The sequence below is a fragment of the Chlamydotis macqueenii genome, chromosome 1, assembly GCF_036417535.1.
Source record: "Chlamydotis macqueenii isolate bChlMac1 chromosome 1, bChlMac1.mat, whole genome shotgun sequence".
NCBI classification, from domain to species: Eukaryota; Metazoa; Chordata; class Aves; order Otidiformes; family Otididae; genus Chlamydotis; species Chlamydotis macqueenii.
In genome coordinates, this window is record NC_141556.1 from 118,734,410 (window position 1) to 118,753,199 (window position 18,790).

The 18,790-nt window shown below is 42.6% G+C and overlaps 1 protein-coding gene across 5 annotated transcripts in view; it reads right to left on the reverse strand.

The window, feature by feature from the left end:
- The window catches only part of ERG (ETS transcription factor ERG), a 145,066-nt gene that overhangs the window by 79,739 nt on the left and 46,537 nt on the right, over window positions 1–18,790 (reverse strand). Inside the window, exon 1 of one of the 5 annotated variants that reach the window (XM_086765443.1) lies at window positions 8,187–8,208. The exons of the other annotated variants lie outside the window; for them this stretch is intronic. The gene's annotated coding sequence lies outside the window, so the exon portion shown is untranslated. Of the gene's footprint in view, window positions 1–8,186; window positions 8,209–18,790 lie in introns of those variants that run through there. 5 annotated transcript variants of the gene reach the window in all.

Here is an 18,790-nt window from a genome sequence, read left to right on the forward strand (position 1 = left end):
GCCTCCAAGGACAAATCTCAAGGCAAAGGAAGTAACTGAAAACAAAACAAAACAGTGTGAATCTGCACTGTTATTAAGCAGTGTGAAACTAAATGCCTGAGGCAGCAGCATGTGCTCAGCCCAGCAGCGCCTATGCCTACACTCCCTTCACGCCTTGGGTCGCGTGCTGCTGTGAGGAATGGTACTCCAAAAGCAAGATTTCCATCCAGACCTTCCTGAGGAGACAATTGATGCAACCTGAAAATCAAGACAGAATCACTAAATTCTCTGGCCAAAAGTATTTCGCTGCAGCTCACTGAAGGAGGATGCTGCCCCTTGATTCTGCCCCACTGGTGCACTCCTATTAACTGCAGAGATTGATTGCATGGGGATTTCAGAGAAGGTACCACAGGCTAAGGGTGGGAGAAGGGCACACTTAGCAGAAGGACTGGCTGCTACTTTGTGTTTCAGAGCAGCAGAGCTAGTATAATAGAAATAATATTAGTTAATACTTCCATTAGCAACTTTCATGCTCTCTGTGGATGGAGGAGGAGCTGTCGTCTTGTAAGAGAAAGGGAACTGCTATCACTTTACACCTTGAAGAATTCTGTTGTCTCCTGTGAGGCGCTCAAATTGCCCACTAACTTTTTAGAAGAGCAGCACAGTGTAACGTGAAGCAAAAAGAATAGCAGAAATGCTGTTAGAAGGTTGCTTCCTTAATTGATTTTATCAGAATTCCTTTAAATTACTCTTATGGATCCAAAATTATGGAAAGCATGTTGAGGAAAACAGTGGTGTGGTGGGAATTAAAATTAGTAGACTGTATTTCCTTGCATTATCGGCATAGAGCCAGACTGCCAAATCCCTATCAGGTCATTTATGCTGCGTCAGACATGCATAAAGAAACCTTCCCTAAAGGGGTCATTGAAGATTTCTTTTGCTGTAGAAGACAATTTGGGTTGCAGAATCAGTATCCACCCTAAACAGCACGAGAAGAAACCATAAGGGACCACTTCGATCTGTGTAAAGGCTGTCTGTAGGTTGTCCCACACTTAAGTGAAAATGAGGCCGCCAAAGTAAGCAGGAAAGTGATCTTCTTCCTCCACTAGCTCTGCACAGTAGTTATTGATTCTGTGCCTTTTGGTGAATTTTTTGATGCATTTGTAGCAAGTTTAATCTAATAATAGGCAGCTTAATATCATGCAAGCTGTTGGTTTCCTCAACCTTCATCAACATCAACTGCTGGAGAGGATGTTACATCTTGTTCTCGGCTTCAGAAGGTTCCCAAAGCTCTCCTTCATCAAATAACAACAACGTGCAAAGGTATTTGCCAGGATAAGATGACACCATTTCTTATCAAGTGAAATAATTACAGAAAACAATTTTTAAGAAATTACAACACTCATTCTTCTCCACATCAGCAGGAAAATGTCTCCAGTTTGCCAATTGTGAAGAGATGTAATTAGTTGAGGGAAACAAGTATTACCAGATTTTGAATAAGCACAAGAAAGCATGAGCACAATAAAGACCAAGTTTCCAAGAATAAATAGCATCCAGCAGTATTCTCTGGCAAAGAATGGAAATAGGTGGTTAGCAAGCCATTTTTGGGAAGCAATCATGGAAATTACTAAAATTTATTTAAAAGGATTTGCTAATGGGAAAGTATATTTCTGTGCTGGCACAAGGATATGAACATTTGTGAAAAAGTTAGGGCAGACTTAATGGAAGAGAACTTAGAGTAAATATTTTGAAGAAAACACTGTTTGGATGAGGTAGCTTTTTGTATTACAATCTCCATTTCATTCAACCGCCAGGAAAGGTCATTGACTTAATCAAAAGCTTTTTTCCTTTGGTTAGACTCCCAAATGTACATACCATCAAGATCTGGTGCACAGAAATAATTTGAAGCAAATCTTCTAAAAAAAGGTTTTGAAGATGCTTGCCAGTAGAACATTGTGCCTCACAGCTATAATATCAGAAAAAGCCATTCAATTTAAATTAATATATTTGGCCAGACAGCTATATTAAAATTCTTGTTGTTTTTTCTGTTATAATGGTAGCCTGTGGTATGACTAGCCCTCTTCAAAAATCTGTATAGTTATTGCCTTTCTTTTGCCTAGGGTGCATCATATGTTTTTGATTTTGATGAGCTGCATTGCACTACCTCATTAAAACAAACACTTATGCAAAACAAAAGGCTGTGTATCACAGCGCAGGGTATGTAAGCCAGCTTTGAAGACTGCAGTGTTTCAAAAGCATGTTTCAAAGGAGAACTTCCGTCGACCCAGCTCCACTTGTGTTTAACATTTGTGGATGATGTCAGACACGTTTGGTACTTTCTTAGCCCCTGCAAGCAAGAAGGCTTCAAAAGCGATACTGCCCGCAGCTGCAAAGCATGCAAGTGCAGTGCTCGCTTGCTGGTGGAAGGGACAGGTAGGACTTTTGCCCCATGTGCAGGCCTTCTCTCAGCCAGAGCGAGCAGCGGCCACACCCCGAGCAGCGCTGGCACTGCTGGACAGCTCCACTTCTCCTCCTCGGCCACTCACCCAAGGCCGACCATACCCTCCTCCCAAAGGCCTCCCCACCTTTTGCAGATGTCTCCTCTTTCAGTGAGACACCATTTCCAGAGCATCTTTTGAGGGAATCAGGAGGACTGCATTCTGTATGATTTTTCTTTTTTTTTCTGGTTAATTTTCAGTGACTACTTTCAGCTGAGATTATTTTTTGTCTTTAAAAATGGCTGATTCTCTCCCACTGGAGAGGAGTGCTCACATAAAGGAAGCTTCAGATATATAGCTTAAACACAGGCATTACAGATGTCTGAAGTTAGGTGAGATGAAACCTTCCAAAAAAGCTGAGATATCTGACTTTTTTGTGTATACATTTTTTTGGTGGCTTGTTTAAAAAAACTCAAGTGCCAAGGTTGATGTTTATCATGCAAATCTCTCAAGCTGTTTACAAGGCAGATTACATCGTCACTGCTAAGTTTACATTGGCTAGATTTTGGAAGGTCATCAAGATGTTATAGAATCTCAGTGATTATCATGGTTTTGTATAATGTATTCCTCATGCTAATGCTTTTTCATTATGTGTCAAAATACTTAGATTAATGCAAGCGCTGATGCAAATATTTGCATACTTAAAAAAATGTTCACTGTTTGGCACTTTTCACACACCACAAGCTCATTTTTAATCACTTATCTTTGAGATTCAATAACCACTGTTAGCAAAAATTCAGTAGGATTTTCCACAAACTCCCTTAAAATGTAGCACAATTAGTAACTGTAATTGTTAACTCAATGCAGAAAGGGAATTACCAGGCTGTGTGCTCCATCAACCTTCCAAAATAACTATTGCTAATCCATATATTCTACAGTTGTAAAAAACTTATATATTTTTAGTTTTCCATGTGGCACATTTTGAAGTCACTGACATGAGATTATGACAAGACTATGGTACTTTGGAAGCTAAGGATAGAAGTGTCTTTCCACCAAGTATTTATTCATGGAAGTTCTGTACTGAAGGTTAACTTCAGAGAAAGACAACTGAGCACTGCCAGATTTGTGGCTGGCCCTGCAGCTTAGACAATTTTGATTATTTGTTCAGAAAACGTACTACAGGACATGCAGGGAGCAGACTGGTCATACAGTTGGAGTATTCTTTTTTGAATCAACGTAGTGAATTCACAGCATGCGAGCAAGCCACAGCCTGAATTCATTGATGCAATTAATTACTTAAAAGGGCATACAAAAGTGTAGAAAATATTTCTATGCTTATGGAAAACTATGTAAGAAAAAAAGAAAGACAGTATTTAGAACTTGAATAGTTTGTTAAAAAATATTCAAAAGCTTTGCCTCATGAAGAGCCCTACTCACCAGTTTATCTTGTCATCTCCCTCTGGATGGCTCTACTGTCTCCAGTTTTTAACACCTAAATATAGGTGTTTTTCTCAACAGACTAATCATGCCTAAAAGTGAGCCTTTAATTTCCTTTTACAAAGCTAGCAACTTGACTTCAAAAAATACATACTATTATCTAGCATAAAAGTCTGCCAAAATAAAATGGGAAAAAGTGATACAGTTCATAACCAATAAAAGTATATACATATAGCTAAAAAAAGATAGTGAGGGTTAAACCCTGTCTCCATAAAAGCCAGGGGAGTTTTGTCACTGTCTTCCTTAGAGCCTGCACTTCATCCTAGCTACTCATAACACTTTTCATATTTGATAGGGAACAATTTAAAGTGATAAACAGCAGCCAAAATGCATGTGTGTGTGAGGAAGGAAGATTTAAAAACAGCCTCAGTGTTGAAAGTAAACTACTTCTGGCAGTTTTGAAATTTTTGGCCTACCAGGCTAAATCTGAGTTTAAGCAGGGGATACATTTCTGCTTACGCTAGCTATCTGAAAGCTCTAGGCTAGTCAGACTGGCTCCATCTGAAGACAGTAGAGTCCCTCTGGAGTCATCTTCTAGGATGTTAAGTTCAGGCTGCCTAGATTTAAAAAAATGATGAGGGCCACCAACCCACATAACCAATCTTCACTCAGAAAATGAAGTTATTTTTATTTATGTGCCTATATATTGGTTTAAGATCTACTTTCAGCTAGAAAAAAAATGCCTCACACTACTCTGAAGAAAAATTTACACCATGACATACAACCTTTTTCCTCATTTCCTGTTGGTAAAAACTTTACTGTGAAGTCCTGAACCCGGAGTCACATCCACAATGGCTGTATCTCTGTCCACGTAGAACTGGCTGCAAAATTTCATCTCTGAGACTTAGTACCCATTGATGCTGATCATTGCCACAAGGTGCACTGAGAATTATTAAATCCAGCCTTCTGGCTCCACAAACCCTGCATGACAGGGTGGATCAATCTCACTGGGAGGGAAAGCACTTCCCCTGCCATCTTGCCTTGCTCTTCACCACATCCTGAGCTTTCCCGGCACCCTGTGGTTTGAACAGTGTCCTGCAGAGGGTAAAAGATACATGTTTAAATGCCCTCATGTTAAAAGAACAGTGACCACTCCAGGCCCGCCGGGAGAATATTTTCCCTACCCTTAAACAATATGAGAGAGAAGGAGCTGTTTAAAGTTAGGCCACTTCTCCTAGAAGAAATATTTTTGCTTTACACCACCCTGGGCGCAGGGTCCTCTGCCCAGAGCAGGGCAGCTGCCCCCCAGCACCACTGCTTCCCTGCTCTCCTGCAACAGGACCGTTATGTGCCCAGCTCTGCTTCTTCACATCAGCTCTTTGCACCCAAGACAGCGACCTTTGGAGTTAAAAGTGTTCAGTCAGAGGCAGCCTTGGGATGGTTCCCCTGGGTTGTGGCCACACAACAGGACCTGTGCCGTGCCAGTGCTGAGCTCCCTTGCAGGTGCAGGGAGGTGATGCTTACACAGGTCACAACCCAACCAGCTCCCCTGCTCCTCACCTAGGGCAGAAGCAGGTTTGGCAGCCTCTCCAAGGACCTCCTCTGGTTTTGGTCATTTTGTGATTGCATCCTGAAAGTATGAAGATTAGCCAGTGTGCAAGAAAGCAGACTGGAAATACTACAGTAAATTGTACGTGACTGTCTTTTCTTGTGAAATGAGAATTTCACTTAAGTGTTAAAGAAATAATTAAGAATTGTGAAGTTATTTTACATCTTTTTTATTTCCTTGATAGGTTTCCAAGGTAATTCTTCGCTATTACTTCAATTTTATTCCATTCAGAGAGCAGAACTCCTCAAAGTAGGGAAGTATAAGATTCTGTATTGCTTTCCTGACAATATGTTCAGTGATATATAGCTAAAAAGTGGCAATATTCATATAATCAGTCCCTTCTGAATGATTTATCTCTTTTTGCTGCTTTAAAAAAAAACCTGATCTAAAAATATTTCCTGAAGAGTTTTGTTTTCAAACATAAATATACAGGGTGGATGCAAAAACATTTTAATGCTTCAGAGTAATACAGCCAACAGTCTATTTGAAAATGGAATGCTGATTTGCTACTTGAAAATGAAAATCATAAAAAATTTATCTTGGCATAAACGAAAGTTATGTAATTACAGACTCCTTCCTTTCTTTTGAACACCTTCCTTACTGAAGAAAAAAAAAAAAAAGGTTTCTCGTGCTCATGTGAGTGAAATATTTCAGGAAACTCGCTCACAATTTTTTTCTGGAGGAGAGAGGGAGGAAGATGATGTACAATAGGCTACATCTACATGTGTGAAGCTGATCTTTGTCTCCCACATCCAAGTCAATTTTTAGCCAGAATCATTTGCCTGTCACAGAGGAAATAATAACTTTAAGTTATTGCCACATGCAGAGCAAGCTAGATAGAAGAGATGCTACTCCCTGTCAAGCTTGTCAGATTTTTGGCTCTAGAAAGATTTTTCCTGCGCCTGCCACGCCAAAACTAGTAATATTAACAGTGCTGCTATTACAGCCAGCACTTCCAAAACTGCTTTCTCATTAAAGTCTATCCATCTCATTCAAAATAATATAAATATTCTGTATTTAAACTACATGAAAATATGTAACAGTGGGGCTAGGCGTTATCAGAACCTCACCTAGCAGAAAGGCAGCCTAGTTTGCTCATCAAGATCACCAGCAGTATCTAGTAAAGCATCAGAAATTACAAGCCCACTGTCCAGTTTCACGGAAAAAAATGCTATCTGACACACAGTCTATTCCACACAACTCCACCCATCATAACATGGCCCTCATTTTTATCGTATTTTTCAGGACACACTCTCAGACAAGCCCAGCTGATGCCATGGGAAGTCCTGCATTACCAGATCCCAGGGTTCACGTTAAACCTATCTTGGAGAGCCTCTCATTAAGGCATGTACTTACAAGATCATAAGAATTTGCACATGTTAAAGACAAAAACCATTATTTTGGAGCTGTTGTTTCATTTCTTCAGTGTGAGAATTCCCTCTGACAAAGAGTGCTGCATTTGCACGGGCGATGCATGCCAGGCCAGATCCTACGGCTCTGACTCAAGCAAGCATCCCACAGACTTTAAAAGGGGCTTTTGACTGCATGAGAAGAGTTTCCTTTCAAAAACTTTCACAGGGTTCATCTCTAATTTTATTTGTCTTAAGTGATGGCAGAAAGCTACAATTTCTAGCTTTAGGCACCCCAGGTGGCCATGTGTTGTTTACCTCAGGAGTTTTATCTGGTGGTTTTTTTGTTTTTAATGTAAGCATCCACCTTGCAGCTTTTTGCCTGTGTTACTTGATTAATTTAACCTCCTAACAGATGCATGAAGTGGGAAAATACTGCTGCCTCCCTTGTTGCTGGCGAGATGCTATCTCCCCACTGCACATCAGGAGACTGAAGCAGAGGGAGACCTCACGCCATGCTCAGCATCGTGCAGGCAACTGGTAGAGTTGTCAAATCAATCTGAAAATCAACAACTAGGGGCCACCTGGGTCATTGCCTCCACCTGGTGTTGGCTATAAGGATAAGCCAAGGATAATGCTGCTTTTATTTCTAGTAATCGTGAAAGTGAGAAGGGTGCAGGGCCTGCACTGACTGTGGCTCATGGCTCTGGGAATGACGTGGGGAGATCAGCCAGCAGCAAGAGTGAGGATCGGGGAGGGGCAGCACTGGTGTTCCCTCCGTACAACATCAGATGGTTCCTCTGACAGCTGCTTCAAGATTTACAAAGTGGGAAATCAGACAAAAGTGGCTTTTGTATAAGTAAGGCTTCAGACAGTGAGAAGTACTCAGACAGAGCCAGTTTTACCATGGATAGAAATCACGGCAACTCTGCAGACACCAGCGAAGCCACAACATTAATTTATTCACACTGAGGACCTGGTCTCCCGTGAACAATGTCATCAAAAATATTGACATTTTGCAAAATGGTCCCAGTTTTTCAGAAGTGCTGCAGACTGTGGTTACCACTGAATGGCTGCCATGTTTTACCCCAGCACTGGCTCCATTTCAGTGATGAGTGAAGTGACTCCTATAAAAATAGTTTGAAAAGCACTCAGGGATTCCTTCACGATAAAAGCTGCAGTTATTCACCATATGCTGCAAATCGCTGGGAATGCTGTGCCTCCTTGTCAGCAAAAGCTACAATCTGCAAGAGGCATGGGGATCCTAGCTAGGAAGGACACCATCACCTTGGGTAATAGGGTTGAACATTTGAACCTGTTTTAAAAGAACCTCATTCTGGGGCAGAGAAAGGATAAAGATTAGCGTGTACTTACTTTTTAGGCAGAGCCAAGCAGACGCAAAGCATTAAAGCAAAACATATCACCAAACCCCTAAAGAGACAGGATTAAATACACTTTTAAAATTGTGTGTAGTCCTACAAGTGTTGGTGAAAGGAAAATTAACATACAAAACTGAGTTACAAAACTTTCAAAAGTCAAAGTCCCATGAGGCCATGAACCACTTTGTTCTCCTACCTGTCATAGAAATAATTTTAAAAAATAATTTAGTAATTTGTAAATCCAAATTGCTAATCTCTATATCTCTGATACCTTTAACTGCTACATTTAACTACCCAAGATAGCAGTTTGAAACATATTTAATAGAACTTTGTTTCCATCTGATCCATTGTTACAAAGATGGCATGTGATTTTTATTTTTAAAGTTTAAGGAGACTTCAAGCCTGTGAATGCACCCTTCCACTACAGAATAAAAAAGCAGCAATCCGTGCAAATCCTTTAGCAAAATTATCTTTACCTTACCTTAGCTGCCCAAAAGTTTGACATATAGACTAAGAGAGTTGCCTAGGCTCCTTTGAAATCTATTTTTAAATGGGATTAAATACCCCCTGGATATGCCTCTATTCCCATTAGCTCTGAAGACAGGTTTAGCTTTCAGACAAGCAAAGTTAGGTGAGATGAATCTTGACCCTAGTGACACAAAGTAATGAAGAAATGGCACATCAGTCAGAGGACAGTTTCAGAGGCCTTGCCTACAGGACAGCAGGAAGACAGGAAAAATGGGAGATGGTAAGGCAGAAAACACTTCCTAGAAAATGGGCGGTACTGGGCAGCCAGTGCCAGCCACACCAGCTCCCTGATCTGAGGGAAAAGGAGTGTTCAAAGAGCACTGAGGTCTCACTGACGTAAGTGAGAACTGGACTTGGCACCCTCTGCACGAACTGATACTAATGGAAAGTCTGAAAGAAAGATGTGGCAACTGCTTTATGCAGTTTCCCAAGTAAAGATGTATCTGGGAGCATGGGAGAGGTAAGGAAACTGTAAATAGGAATTGGGTCATTCACATTAACGTTTTAAATACAGCTCAGCTCGGGAACAGCCAGAAGTCGGCACCAGCAGATAGGTGTTTATTTAGTGGTGGTTTTAATCCAAGTCTCAAAAAACAAGACGCTGACCACACCTTAGGTTACACCCACGCATGGCTATTAACCTTGGCAGTCTCCTCTGGAAAGGAGAAGGCTTCCTAGAGGGACGGAGAACAAACTATTCTCTCATCTTGCAAGTGGAGGTTTGAGGCCATGCCTGAAGGCACTGACATGACGGGAAGGATGTTCACCTGGCTTCCTCCTGCTCTGCATCGTTCTTCCAGGCAAAAGGGGTTGCCAGTCATCAGGGCCCGCAATCCTTTCCCAGTGCCCAATCCTCACACAAATACAGTCGTGAAGCCCAAGTGAAAAGTCCACAGAACAATACAGCATCTTGCAGGGGCCACAGACAACCTTCAGGCTCACTAAAAGCATTTTTCCAAGGACAACGCTCGACAATGTGGCTGGGGGCCTTCTGTGTTACAGTCTCGGAAAAAGTGAGATTTCCTTGGCCAGGGGAAAGTCATAGAGTGGGTTTCTAATATGTCACTGGGCACCAACTCTTCTGTATTTCTTTTTCATATTCCATGTCCCTGTTCCTGAAACCACTGAACTTCTCTCACTTCTCTTAATACAAATTAAAAATTTAACATTTTTATACTGCAAGAGACAGCAAATGTAAGTCAGGTAGAAATATTTTATATAGGTATCTCAAAAAAAATACAGTGATACCAAACCAAAACCAACAGCACTAGCACTAAGAATGATTCTGTGGAGAAGCAGCACCAGGACACATGTTAATCCTGCATCCACCACAGCCGCCAAACTCAGTCACAAGCACAGAGGACCATCACAGCAGCTACAACAGCTGATGATGGTATTAATTGCCATCACTGCCATCTGTCAGCCACTGCACCACATGGATCACTGGTTGGTTCGGACAGAATACAAGTGTACCAGAAGCTGAGGATTTTCTGCAGAGTAACTTTTAGAAAGTTATCAAAGAGGAGCACTTGTCATAGGATGCAGATTCATATTTTGCTATAAATTAGAAACAGGTAAGCAAAGAGTGGGAGACCAGTTTTCAGCATGGAAGAAGATTAATGCAGTGTGTCTCTCAAGCAGTATTCAGTATATTTATTCACAGTGGTAGTTACTCGATAGCACATACTTTTTTCCTACCTACATTACTTTTTCATATGCATTTTCATATTGATTTGCCACAGCACAGTGCTTTCTACTTGGCTTGGTGAAACATTTCATATTTCCTTCAGCTTGTCTTGAATAACCTAAAAAATACACAAACATGCATAGCATCTCCAATCTGATTCAGGCCTCACTTCCTATTTTCCAGCTTATTACTAAATGTATTAAACAACACCAGATTTAGGATGCAATTTGAGACACTCTGCTGCTGATCTTGGGTGCCAGGCTGAAAACTGAATGTTTACTATTATTATTTTTTCTCTTCTATTCATTTTTAATGGGTGACTGAATGGCACTTTTTCCCTTGACAGGAAAGCTCCTTGCACTTTAAAAAAAAAAAAAATTAACCCATTATTCCAAATCTGCCTTTTTGCGCATTCTAAAAACTGTGGTACAACAAAGACTTCCAGTTTTCCTTTGGAAAATACATCCCACTCCATCTCTTCCATATCATTCATGTAGGAGGTGTATTTATAACTTCGCCATTGTTTATTATTGCAGCTAGGTAGGTGTTATTTCTGCCCTGCAGTAAGGCTTGGAGGTGCTTCCCAGCACTGCTCTCATGTTTGTTTTTAAAAGTAAGTACAAAGACTGTCACTCCTATGTTCTCTGCTTCCCTTGAGCCCCTACATTTCTGTTGTGAGCAGCTCAGGCACTTCATTCTTCAGGCCTTTCACAACTCCTGGATTAATACCATCAGGTCTGGGTAACTTGTTGCTATTTAATTTATCAGTTTGTTCCAGCACCTCGTCTGTTGATCCTGGCAATGGAAGCAAAATGCTTTAAGGGCGCCTCTAGAGCAGATATCTAAAGCAAGTCACACACATATCCCTAAAAAAAACCCCTAACGCCAGCAGCCAGAATTACAGATTACAGCCTGTTTCATGGACACAAGCCACACCAAACCAAACGGGGATTCAAATAACTCAGGTCTTTCTGCTGCTGAACACATGCTACAACGTCAAACCTTTTCATAATTAGCACCATCTAGAACAGTTGGGTTGGTTTTTTTTTCCCCAAATGGTAAGCATACATGTGCTTTCTTCAGCTAAGGTGGCTGCTGGGCTGCTCCCAGCCGTGTGTGTGTGTGCACGCATGCACACGTATGGCAGCAGCTGCTCCGGGGACAGCGTGCTACAGCTGAAAGGCGAACCTGGCCCACAATGCAGAGGAACGCTCGGTGACACGATTACCATCACTACGTGGGTATCATCCCAAAGTGCCCACCTTACGTGACACACACATTAATTCAACCACAAAGCATTGCGCTGGGTGCATCGATTGCTCAATGAGCTCCTGTGGCCTGAGCAGACCAGCTGCCCACACATGCCACCTCCTTGCCCAAAAAACCGTGGCACCAAGAGCAAACTAAGGAACCGGCCGCACTTGGCCACCTCTCTGTTTACATGAAGGCCAGGAGCAGCCCGCATACAGATGAACTGGCAGGGGGGCTGACCTCTAGGCAGCCCCCTCACCCTTCTGCCCCCCACCCCAGGGCTATTAGGGCTGTAATGGGATCCACGTGTGATCACCAGCCGGCCCACATGTGCACCGAGCTGCCAGCCCTGCCGGGGCTGGGGTTTTAAAGGAATGACAGCATTATATCTATCTATGCTGCCAGAGGCCCGCAAAGGTTTTCCTAATTCTGGACACCGGCAAGGCAGCCGGCACCAGGGAGGAAAAGGGTCGGGAGGAGCAGAAAGCAGTGCCAGCCCCTGGGATGTGAGTGCTGGGAGCATGGGATGCTGCTCTCTTCCTTTGCTTTGGAGCATACCCTGACTTTTTTTTAATACCATACCCAAACCTCATGAAATTTGGGGTTTGTTTGAATTAGCCATGGCTGCATGAACAGGTCCCCGCTCCCGCTGCGGGGGGCTGCAGATTACCCTGGCAGAGTGGCAGAGCCCAGCCACAACCCGGTGACAGACCCCCAGCCTGCATAAGAAATCCATTTTCTGGCTCCTGGCCACATTAAACCAAACACAGACTAACAAAGGTGGAGGAGGATCAAATCTGTGCAGAAGCAAACAAACAAAAATGCTTTCTCCAAAGCCCGCCTGATAGATTTAATATGACTGTTTTTTGGAGGCTATCTATCATTTTCATTTGGCATTAACATAAATCAAATAATCCCTTGATCCCGGGAAGGCACTGAGGAGACTCACTCAAGCCCCCAGAAGAGATGTGCTCCTTAACTTGGAAAGTTGGCAGATGATTTAATTTTGTTAGCAAATTTGACAGTGCCATAGGAATTTTCCAAAATCAAAGAGCCCTTTCATAGGCTCCTCTACACAGTACTCAATCCAGTGTCTAAGAATAACATTCAGCCCTCATTAATTAATGATATCAGTCCGAATAATGTCAGATTGCCTCAGAGACCTTGCCGGGACGGATGAATCACACCCCGCCGGCTCCAAGGCTCTCACTCTGACAAACTCCAGCGTGTGATGACGGGCTGCTTCGCCTGGAAAGCTCTCGCCCAAGGACCTCTGGCAGCTCTCAGCCCAGCCCCGTCTGAGGTGCATGCTCAGTACTGGGGCCAGACTGCGAGGTTAATTGGTGCCTGAGATAACACTCAGCTCCTTGAGGCCCCGCAGGGCAGGGGCAGGTGGCCACAGACCGCTTCCTCCCCTCTCCCGGGCCAGGAGGAGATGATGCTGAACCCAAATGGTGTGGCTGCCAGGCAGAGCGAGCTAGTGAGCCATCAGCATCACACCAGTGTGCCTCTGCTGTGGGCAGCACCAAAGCTGGCCCACCCCCCGACAGCTTGGTTATCTCTGCTGGGCTCAGAGCTACACCCTCACTGCAGCAGAAAATAAAATATACATAGATTTTTTTCACCCCGGTAAGGTGGTGCTGCACCTCCTCATGTACTCTGTGCAACAGAAGCAAGAACAAACTGCAGAGGTCCTCTAACTTTTGAGATTCACAAAAGAGACAGGATCATATACAATGATGAAATGCCACAGAGATCTGTGAGTCTGGTCTTTAGTGAAACTGAAAACTGAGATTTCTCACAAGACCTACTCAGATGATACTATTCCAACATGGGAAAAGATACACCAGCTGTCTATATAAATTTACAATTTTACTGAAGCTGTAATTTTGTATGAAAACATCCAGACTGCTTCCAAAGTGCATTGTACTAATAGTGATATAAAATTGCCTTGTTTCTATTTGCAACATAATCACAAATCCACTCTTCAAGTTTTCACATATCCACCTTCTGCTTTCTGCAACAACTGAATGCACAGTGGCTCCGTATCAGTGACGAATATGAGGTTTAGTAGCATTTGCATATCACCATCTTTTTACATAAATGTTGCATTCCTGAGGCCTCATGAAAAATTTACAGGCAAGAACAACAACCACATTGTTTAGCACATTCAAATAAATGTTTATTTGCAGATGCTCTCCCTCTCCCCTTGTGATGACCATGGCTGGTCAGGCAAGCACATCTTCTCCTGCCACTGCACCCCGGCTTCCCCTTGAACGGCCTGAGCCTGCCATGCGTGGGCAAAAAGAGCACAGGGCTGAGCCGAGCTCAACGTAAACATGAGCTCAGCAGAAATACACATATGGCGTTCGTTGTGGTATCCCGGTCACAGAGGCGAAGTGTCAGAGAGACAAAGCTGGGATTTGTCTTTTTGTGCTGTGTTTGTTTATACGCCACACACGTTATGCCCAGTAACATGAAGCCATTGGTTTCAAGTTACAAATACACCATAAATGCCATAAGTAATTTATTTTTCTGCTGCGTCTGGGAAAGTAAATTCAGGATTTCTTTAAAAATCTTATTTGATGCTGATGTACTCTGATTGCCACTGCAAATATGTATGTTTTTACTATGCATAAGGACCATTTGATGTGATGGCCAAAGCTCTCCAAGAGTTTGATGTTGAGGAGTGGGGCCTTGAGAAAGGCCCAGTGGACTTTGGGACCCCCTCCACAAATCATTTTTAGTTCAGCAGGACCAGTTTAAGAACAATTTTAATGTGCTATTTACTCTAAGGCATCTTGGTTCTAAAAGCAATTGACAAGTTTCACACATGTACGCTTGTGTTTGGAAGAGGTACTGCCAAATAAGTCTGTAAAAAGCATTACATTTGTTATTTTACTAAAGCATTCTGAAAAATTACACTAGTAATTGCATTTGAAAAATCTGGTAACGTTAATTTCACCACTGAAATACGATTTCTTTTAAAAGCCTTTTCCTTCGTAGTCCCTGCCATAGGATCCACCCCAACATCTGGATAACAGAGTCCAGGCTGACAGACTAATGCACATGTGGAGGAGTGTGTCTGCTACTTTGCTGCTTCTCAGGACAGACACATTGTCTCCCTCTCCTTCTCCCTGTCCCCTCCTTTTCTTTTCCTTTTTTTTTTCCCTTCCTTTAATAAGACCGCACATGTCTTCCAGCTCTCTGCTGCGAATGTGACCAGTATGCGATATTGCCTCGCATCAACACAGAACGTCTGGCTTAGGTGATACCAAGCGGTTACTGCCCTGGCTTTGAATGCTTGCTAGGTTATTAACCAGCACATCTGGCTCTCTCCCTAGGAGGGTGAGTTCTGCAGTGCCCCAGGAATTTCTTTCATACACCACTTTTATTAGCTTTTCAAAAGAATACGGATTACCACTGGAAAGGAAGACTTGGGTCATTTGCAAGCATATTGGTCCCCAACCTGTTTACCACGTTTAAAAAGCAACAATAACTGAAACTCATTATTTGATTTTCAGAATTAATCTTTCCTCATTTTAGCACAGTCCTATTGTTTTTGCATTTGAAAGGTCTGCTTTACTGAAAAAAAAAGGGCTGGTGATTTGTGATAGAATTTAAAAAAAAAAAAAACATTTCAGAGAGCTACAAAGATAACTTAGTTTAGAAATAAAGCTCCCAAAACATTAATTTCTAATCCTACTTTTCCTGCGGACCTCACTCTATCATCACAGGACGGAAAAGCATTTCAGTCTTAATCAAAAGAAAGAAGAGCATGTGTAGCTCCACAGGGCAAATTTCTCTTCTTTGCCCACATGTGGAAGTTATACAGGTCATGAAGTTTGAATGTGAGAGTTATGTTACTATAATTTCCTATCTGGACATCCCTATTTCAGTAATGTCAGAGTGGCCTTTTCCGGTTTTGTTTATGTCACTTCCGAAGTAGTTTAAGAAAACTGGGAAAACTACATTGTTTTCTTACTGAAAAAAGATCCACGTGGGGGAGTTACAGAGGTAGCTCTCCAGGGCAGAGAGCTACCTGCCTAGCAAAGTTCAACACTCCTGGCCAAAGCTCTCCTGAAGCAAGCCTGGCAAAAAGCCACCTGCCCACCTACCTACCTACCTGCCTGCCTACCTACCTACTGACCCACTTGGAACTCCATCTTCCCAGGAGAAAACTTCTTGTTAGTGCATCACCTGCCACTGCTGAGCACACTTCAAGCACAGCTAATACCCTCCATGCAGAGCTAAGCAAGTACAGAAAAAAATGGTTCGCTAGACTTGCTAATTGATCTCTTTTGAAGCCCTGTGAGGTCACATTTTCGGAAGCTGTTGGCACTCACCAGCTTCCATTGTTCCAAGTGGGAGTTGTTTGGCACTCACAGCTTTTGAAGGGCCGGTACTTCATGTAGGTGTCTAAATGGGAGCTCTGCTCTCCGCTAACCTTTTGCAATTGCTTTTGGCTAGACTGATCATCCAGAAATATCACATTGCAAAGAGGAATATGTAAGCACTCACAGAAAGTGTATTTTAAAACTACGCATAAATAGCCCGTACTCCTCCAGCCAGGAAAAAGAAACAACACTCTGTGATTTCCCCAACCAAGGGGGGCAGCCAGGCAAAAAGTTCACAAACTTCAGTAAATTTATACAATGAAAACAAAAACGAAACAAAAATTCCTAATTATGTAAATGAAAACAGTGAATATTTTCAAGAATGTCACAATCTTACTTGGAGATTTCTGCCAAACAGAACAAGGAGTTAAGTCCACCAGATAAAATCCTGATTTCTTTAGATCAATATCGAAACAAAAGGGATGTCTAGTCAACACTCTAAGCCATTAATTCTATCTAGCATCAAATAAATTACAGCTGACAGAACATAAAGATCTTCTCACCTCCTCAGGTCTGAATCTTCCGAAAAGCCCACCTTGGCAGCATTAGACTTGGCATTATTCAGTCAGCTTCAATCTTAAAAATAACCACGACTCATTTGATCCACTAAAGTTCATGGAAATCCTCACAGGGTTTTTTGTTGTGCTTGCCTATAAACTGCATTGTCTTCTTACGGCTTCCTGTCCTGCAAACAGAGGCACTAGCACAGAGATTCAACTGAGATTGTTTTCCCCCTCTTCTGCTGCTTTTATTTAACACACACACACACGGACAAAAAAAAAAAAAAAAAAAAAAAAAAAAGAGAGAGAGAACTGGTAGAAGTTCCTTACAGGAGTTGGAAGAGGACATCTGCAGGCAATTTAAGATGAGGGTTTGTTTCTGTGTCAGCTGGCAACCCCTGGATAACTCTGTCATGTAACTTATATGCTACAACATGATGTAGGACAACCAGTGAGATGGGTAAATATGGCAGCACATCAGTTTTATTTGATTAAGGTTTACACTTCTTCAAAGGGAGCAGCCCTGCCATAAACTATGAAAACAAATAAAACCCTGCAGCTGAGAGAATGTCCCACCCTGCTGCACCCCAACAGCACTGATCTTCAACAAACCCACCTTCCGGTGCAGCCCACGAGTCTCTCCCTTCCTTCCAATGCACTTCAAAGAGCAACAGAAAATAGGGTTTTTTCAGATGAGGAGGGGAATTTCTCCATTCATTTTGTGGAGAGCCATCCCTTACAGCAGCCCTCTCTTGATTCAGTAAGGATCCAGCTTATCCTCCATTGCAAGTGATAGCAGGAGAATGTGGAAGGGTTCATGCAAGCACGAGGCCGAGCCTGAAATTTGTGCTTCAGTTCGCTGCTTCCTGCTGATTCTGAAAGGCTTTTCAGAAACATAGACTGGTATCTAAAGGGAGCTCTGAAGATAACCCAGCTCACATAGTTCCCCCACTCCATGTGTTTAACTTCCTCCCAATTAGAGGAATCTGGTCAAGTGAGGAATGCTCATCCATTCTGGTTCCACTTCTGTTCTTGCATCAGATCTTATGTATTTTGACATTTATAGCCACACGTTTGAACTGAGGCACTGATTAGATCCAATTGTTAAAATTACCTTCCTCCTCCTTCCTCTCTGTGTGCATGCTTTTGTTTGAATTATTAGCAATTTAAAAATCAATCTTGGAGTTAAATGTTTAATAATATAATTGCTTCTGTTGCAAAGTTTGTGCTTTATTAGCGCATAATAACTGAAAGTATATTTTCCTCTGTCTGAGTTAATAACGCCTCTGCAATGTCTCACATGCTGTTAGCCGACTGGCTGCAGTTCTGGGACAATTCAGAGAGAACTGGAAAGGTTTTCTGAAGCTGTAACTAAGGAGCAAGTGGCTTCCCTTAGTTTCTCTAATGGAATAAATTTGAATTCTCAGTTGGCCTCCACTTCAAGTTTTAAACACTTTTTTTGTTCATTCTGAGTTCATTTGGAGGGCCTCTTAGTCTAAATGTTGGGCAGGGCAGCTCTGCTGTCCCAGACCTGGACACATGTGCCAGCCGAGTCCGTGCCACGCAGCACGCTGTGCTCTGCAGCCCTTGTCCCCCAATCTTCTCAGTGGAGGGGTCTGACAAGAGTGCCTCACAGGTCCCTGCCTGCTCACCTCCAGGTTCCTTTGCAAGGAAGCTTGGAGGCTGGGAGGAAGGTGGCTGACAAGGTATCAAGGACTGTGCCCCAAGTGTCTTCAGACATCACCGGCGGTCCTGCCATGCAAATCTCCATCCCACCTTGCCATCCAGAGGTACTAACTCAGATTTGGGATGTGGCTGCTCCTGTGCAGCCTGCCATCCACTCCCTGCTTTCCAAAGCATTACTACACTTGTGTAAAATGATGTGATGGATGTGAGGATATGACATTTTAGATGGGATTCAGTCCCTCTAATGAAGAGTCACCTACAAGTGCACCTGTGCTCAATATAACTACTCCAGAGCCTCCATGTAAACAGTAGAAAGACAGAGATGCTTCCTAGCAGCAATTAACTCCTTCCTAATTTAGGTCTCCTCCCATTATCTGAAGAGGGAACCCAGAAACTGCTTAAACTAAATATCAGTCAAAAGCAGCTGAAGTTAGATGTCTCAGCCAGCACATCCTCAGGCTCTCCCTGATCATTTGCCATTTTGAAGTTATGCAATCTTATTCTATTTTTCCTCCCCAGCGGGCAGAAAGCGAGTGTTACCGTTCATAAT